Genomic DNA, 6,845 nt, shown 5'->3' on the forward strand with positions numbered 1-6,845 from the left:
ATATATTACTTGAACATTTCTGGCAATGAAATTAAGGTAATGCGCAACATTGAGGCTTTTGGCCTTGGGCACGTTGACTTTGCTGTAAAGTTAGTGCTGCGAAAAATGCGGAACTAGGGTAGCTGACCAGCCGTACCTCTTTGCAGCGCCACAGCTGCCACCAGTTCGATCTAGGAGGTGAATCCAGCATCGCCCGTCCGATCTAAGAAGTGTCCCATCCTGCTTTCTGCCCTCAAATTGCTGGTTCATAAACATCGTTATCTTTCACTACCCATTGCAACGCGGATGTTTAGCTTTACTGTATAATGTTTCAGACTTTTATGGCCATCCCGGACCAGACAAAGACAAATGACATGGGATTTGCTTCGTTCCTTAACGCGGTGGCCGAGGGAGCTTTCCCTTCTCATCGTTAGCGTGAGGGCTAGACTCTTCGGCTGTCCACGTCCGCCACCACAAAGCCAAGCCAACCAGGCTCTGATACCAAGAATTGCTAGGCTGATAAAACAAACTCCTATAGCTGAATTTGAAGCGACGATCTATACCTTAAATCTTTATAAAAACAAGGTACTTGAGGTATCTATAAGAGGAATAGAACACATCGTAGTGTTGAAAATTCACTCATTCCTCAAAAAATAAAGATTTTGATTTCTTTATAAGACTTGATACCCGTGACGTATTTTGATCTCGATCGTCTGCAAAAACCTTTAGAACACGAATTAAGGTTTGAAAGATGTCAAGAGGTGCATATTGAAATACAAGCATGATAAAAACCATGAGTGACAAATCATCTAAAAACTCGTGTGCTATAGTAAGAGGTTATGTTCATATATGGTTGAATTTGAAGTGACTATGTATAGCTTAATCTTTATCAAAACAAGGTACATTAATGCCTCAAAAAATAACTAATCTGATTGTGACTTTCGAGTTCCCTCAGTTCGAGAAATACGTAGAAATCATGATTTGATAATAGAAATAGTTTGGTTAAATAATAAAAACATTCAATTTTAACCGAAAAATCCATGTGCTATAACAAGGCCTTTTAGGTGAAACCAAGCAAAACTCATATTCACAATTCCAATTGAGATTTTCGAGTTTTGTCAGTTCCAGAAGTACGTAGAAATCTTGATTTAATAATAAAATAGTTTGGTTAATAAATAAGAACATTCATTTTTGACCAAAAAAACCATGTGCAATATAACGAGGGATTTTAGGTTGATATCAAGCAGGGCTCGTATACACTAATCTGATAAAGATTTTCGAGTTCCGCAGTTCAAGTGGAACATTCAATTTTAACCAGAAAAACCATGTGTTATATCTCGGGGTTTTGGGCCGAAATCAAGTGGAACTCGTATACACTAATCAGATTAAGATTTTTACGTTCCGTCTGCTCGAGAGGTACTTACAAATGATGATTGGACAATAGAAAAAGTTTGGTTAAAAAATAACAACATTCAATTTTGACAAAAAAAACCGTGTGCTATAGCAAGAGGTTTTGGCCCAAAATCAAGCGAAACTAGTATACACTAATCCAATTAAGATTTTCGGGTTCCGTCAGGTCGAAGACTTCTTAGAGATAATGATTTGATAGTAGAAAAAGTTTGGTTCAAAAATTATAACATTCAATTTTGACAAAAAAACTGGGTGATCCAGCAAGAGGTTTTGGGCTGAAATTAAGTGAAACATGTATACACTAATACGATACAGATTTTCGCGTTCTGTCAACTCGATAAGTATCTAAAAATGATGATTTGATAATAGAAAAAGTTTGGTTCCAAAATAAAAACATTCAATTTTGACAAAAAAAACCACGTGCTATAGCAAGAGCGAGGTTTTAGGATGATATCAAGAAAGTCTCGTATACACTAGTCGGATTAATATTTTCGCGTTCAGTCAGCACGAAAGGTACAAAGAAATGATGATTTGATGATAGAAAAACTTTGGTTCAAAAATAAGAACATTAAATTTTGACCGAAAAAAACCGTGTGCTATAGCAAAAGGTTATGGGCCCGTTTCGGGCCGAAATCAAGCGGAACCTGTATATAATCCAATTAGATTTCTGCGTTCCATCCATTCGAGAAGTTCTTAGAGATGATGATTTGATAATAGAAAAAGTTTGGTCCAAAAATAACAACATTCAATTTTGACTAAAAGAACGTGTGCTATAGCATGGAGTTTTAGACCAAAAACTAGCGAAACTCGTATACACTAATCCAATTGAGATTTTCGGGTTCAGTCAATTTGAGTAGTTCAAAGGGATGATAATTTGATAATAGAAAAAATTAGTTCAAAAATAACAACATTCAATTTTGACAAAAAAACCGTGTGCTATAGTAAGGGGTTTTTGGGCCCAAATCAAGCGAAACTCGTATACACTAATTCAATTGAGATTTTCGGGTTCCGTCAGCTCAAGCAGTTCTTAGAGGTGATTATTTTATAATAGAAAAAGTTTGGTTCAAAAATAACAACATTCAATTTTAATAAAAGAACCGTGTGCTATAGCAAGAGGTTTTGGGCCGTAATCAAGCGGAACTTATACACTAATCCGGTTGAGATTTTCGGGTTCCGTCAGTTCGAGAAGGTTTTAGAAATAATGATTTGATAGTAGAAAAAGTTTGGTTCAAAAATAACAACATTCGATTTTGACAAAAAAACCGTGTGCTATAGCAAAGGGTTTTGGGCCCAAATCAAGCAAAACTCGTATACACTAATCCAATTGAGATTTTCGGGTTCCGTCAGTTCGAGAAGTTCTTAGACATGATGATTTGATAGTAGAAAAAGTTTGGTTCAAAAATAACAACATTCAATTTTGACAAAAAAACCGTGTGCCATAGAAAGAGGTTTTGGGCTGAAATCAAGCGGAACTCGTATACACTAATCTAATTGAGGTTTTGGTTCTCCAACATCCCGATGCGAAAAAGGGAACCCGGACAGGCTGGGTCATGAACCCGGGCGAGAGGAGTACACTCGAGCGGGAGGAGTACACGGGTCTAGATGAGCCATCTCCGGGTTTCGCCTTGCATTACCTTTTTTTATTTTTTATTTTTTTTTTAAGACCGGGTGATGAAGGGCTCCCGGCCGGGTCAAGCTATTCCGCTTGATGCTTGGGCCCGGCCTGGGCCTGCATATCAGACACCATGTGCTGACTTTCCTGCATGAGTTTGGTGGTTAGTCTACCTCCATGTGCTTACTGGAATGCCTCTCGGGTGGAACAACGTGACTTTTTGTAATGATTCCCACAGACGGCGCTAAATGTTTCTGCATAATCCCGGAGGACCATGTAGAATCACAGTGGAACACGAATATAAACTGTACACATCATGGGCAATAGACAAGGACGTATAGTGGTTCACCATGCCGTCGGAGGGCATGGCTACGTCCACTTGGAATTCACTATCGGGAGGCCTCAATGCCTTTTGGGGGAGAAGAAGATCGATCCCTTCTACTTAGGGGGAACCCTTCCTTTATAGATTAGGAAGGTTCCCACTTACAACACACTTTCGATGTGGGACACATTACACATATTTCTTATCACGATGCCTCCTTGCCGTGCTTGGACGGAGGACCTCCTGATGTGATATTGATGATCCGACTCCATGACTAGGTAGCCTGGATGTCGATCTATAAGTTTCATGACTAATCTATGGGCAGGGAAGGTAGTTTATCAACTACCGACTACAAAAACATTCAATTTTAATAAAAGAACCGTGTGCTATAGCAAGAGGTTTTGGGCCGTAATCAAGCGGAACTGGTATACACTAATCCAGTTGAGATTTTCGAGTTCCGTCAGTTCGAGAAGTTTTTAGAAATAATGATTTGATAGTAGAAAAAGTTTGGTTCAAAAATAACAACATTCAATTTTGACAAAAAAACCGTACGCTATGGCAAGAGGTTTTGGGCCGAAATCAAGCGGAACTCGTATACACTAATCCAGTTGTAATATCCTGGTTGCGTCAGCTTAAGCTGTTCTTAGAGTTGATTATTTTATAATAGAAAAAGTTTGGTTCAAAAATATGAAGATTCAATTTTGATAAAAAAAACCGTGTGCTATAGCATGAGGTTTTAAACCATAATCAAGCGGAACTCGTACACACTAATCCGGTTGAGATTTTCAGGTTCCGTCAGTTCGAAAAGTTTTTAGAAATGATGATTTGATAGTAGAAAACGTTTGGTTCAAAAATACCAACATTCAATTTTGACAAAAAAACCGTGTGCTATAGGTAGCGGTTTCGGGCCGAAATCAAACATAAGTTGTATACATTAATCCAATTGAGATTTCAGATTCCGTTAGCTCACGAAGTTCATAGAAAGGATGATTTTCTGGAAGAAAAAGTTTGGTTAAAAAGTAACAACATTCAATTTCGACAAAAAAAACTGTGTGCTATAGTAACGGGTTTTGAGCCGAAATCAAGCGGAACTTGTATACAATAATCCAATTGAGATTTTCGTGTTCCATCGGCTCAAGAAGTTTTTAGAGATAATGATATGATAGTGGAAAAAGTTTGGTTCAAAAGTAACAACTATCAATTTTGACAAAAAAACAACGTGTTATAGCAAGGGGTTTTGGGCCAAAATCAAGCGGAACTCGTATACACTAAACCAATTGAGATTTTCGGGTTCCGTCAGCTCAAAAGGTTCATAGAGATGATGATTTAATGGTAGAAAAAGTTTGGCTCAAAAATAACCACATTCAATTTTGACAAAAAAACCATGTGCTATAAGCGATGGGTTTTGGGCCGAAATCAAGCGGAACTCGTATACAATAATCTAATTGAGATTTTCGGGTTCCGTCAGCTAAAAAAGTTCTTAGAGATGATGATTTTATAATAGAAAAAGTTTGGTTCAAAATTATAAACATTCAATTTTGACAAACAAACCGTGTGCTATAGCAAGGTGTTTTGGGCCCAAATCAAGCGAAACTCTACACTAATCCAATTGAGATTTTCGGGTTTCGTCAGTTGAAGAAGTCCTTAGAGATGATTATTTGATAGTAGAAAAAGTTTAGGTTCAAAAATAACAACATTCAATTTTGACAAAAAAACCGTGTGCTATAGAAAGAGGTTTTGGGTTGAAATCAAGTGGAACTCGTTTACACTAATCCAATTGTGATTTTCGGGTTCCGTCAATTCGAGAAGTTCATAGAGATTATGATTTGATTATGGAAAAAGTTTGGTTCAAAAATAACAACATTCAATTTTGACAAAAAAAACCGTGTGTAAGGGGTTTTAAGCCTAAATCAAGCGGAACTCGTATACACTAATCCAATTGAGATTTTCGAGTTCCGTCAGCTCAAGAAGTTCTTAGAGATGATTATTTGATAGTAGAAAAAGTTTGGTTCAAAAATTACAACATTCAATTTTGACAAAAAAATCGTGTTCTATACGAAGGGGTTTTGACTGTAAATCAAGCGGAACTCGTATACACTAATTCAATTGAGATTTTCGGGTTCCGTCAGTTCAAGAAGTTCATAGAGATGATTATTTGATAGTCGAAAAAGTTTGGTTAAAAAATAACAACATTCAATTTTGACAAAAGAACCGTATGCTATAGGGGTTTTCGGCCGAAATCAAGCGGAACTCGTATACACTTATCCAATTGTGATTTTCGGGTTCCGTCAGCTGAAGAAGTTTTGAGAGATGATTATTTGATAGTAAAAAAATTTTGGTTCAAAAATAATAACATTCAATTTTGACAAAAAAACCGTATTCTATACCAACGGGTTTTGAATGTAATTCAAGCGGAACTCATATACACTAATCCAATTGAGATTTTCAGGTTTCGTCAGCTTAAGAAATTCTTAGAGATAATTATTTGATAGTAGAAAAAGTTTGGTTCAAAAATAACAATATTAAATTTTGACAAAAAAACCGTACGCTATGGCAAAAGGTTTTGGGCCTAAATCAAGCGAAACTCCTATACACAAATCTAATTTTGATTTTTGGGTTCCGTCAGCTCAAGCAGTTCTTAGAGATGATTATTTTATAATAGAAAAAGTTTGGTTCAAAAATATGAAGATTCAATTTTGATAAAAAAATCGTGTCCTATAACAAGAGGTTTTGTTCTGTAATCAAGCGAAACTCGTATACACTAATCCGGTTGAGATTTTCGGGTTCTGTCAGTTTGAGAAGTTTTTAAAAATGATGATTTGACAGTAGAAAAAGGTTGGTTAAAAAATAACAACATTTAATATTAACAAAAAAAACCATGTGCTATAGGTAGCGGTTTTGGGCCGAAATCAAGCGTAACTTGTATACATTAATCCAATTAAGATTTTCGGGTTCCGTCAGCTTAAGAAGTTCTTAGGGATGATAATTTGGTAATAGAAGAAATTTGGTTCAAAAATACCAACATTCAATTTTGACTAAAAAAACGTGTGCTATAGCTAGAGGTTTTGGGCCCAAATCAAGTGAAACTCGTATACACTAATCCAACTAAGATTTTCGGGTTACGTCAGTTCGAGAAGTTCTTAGGGATGATAATTTGATAATAGTAAAAATTTCGTTTAAAAATAACCTCATTCAATTTTGACAAAAAAAAAAACCGTGTGTTATAATAACGGGTTTTGGGCCGAAATCAAGCGGAACTCGTATACACTAATGCAATTGAGATTTTCGTGTTCCGTCGGCTCAAGAAGTTCTCAGAGATGATGATTTGATAGTGGAAAAAGATTGGTTCAAAAATAACAACTATCAATTTTGAATGTAGGACACAACTACCAATAGTGGAAAAAGATTGATAGTTGTTATTTAGGGTTTAGGGTTTAGGGTTTTAGGGTTTAGGGTTTAGGGTTTAGGGTTTAGGTTTAGGGTTTAGGGTTTAGGGTTTAGGGTTTAGGTTAGGGTTAGGGT

The sequence above is a fragment of the Fragaria vesca genome, linkage group LG3 (assembly GCF_000184155.1).
Source record: "Fragaria vesca subsp. vesca linkage group LG3, FraVesHawaii_1.0, whole genome shotgun sequence".
NCBI lineage: Eukaryota > Viridiplantae > Streptophyta > Magnoliopsida > Rosales > Rosaceae > Fragaria > Fragaria vesca.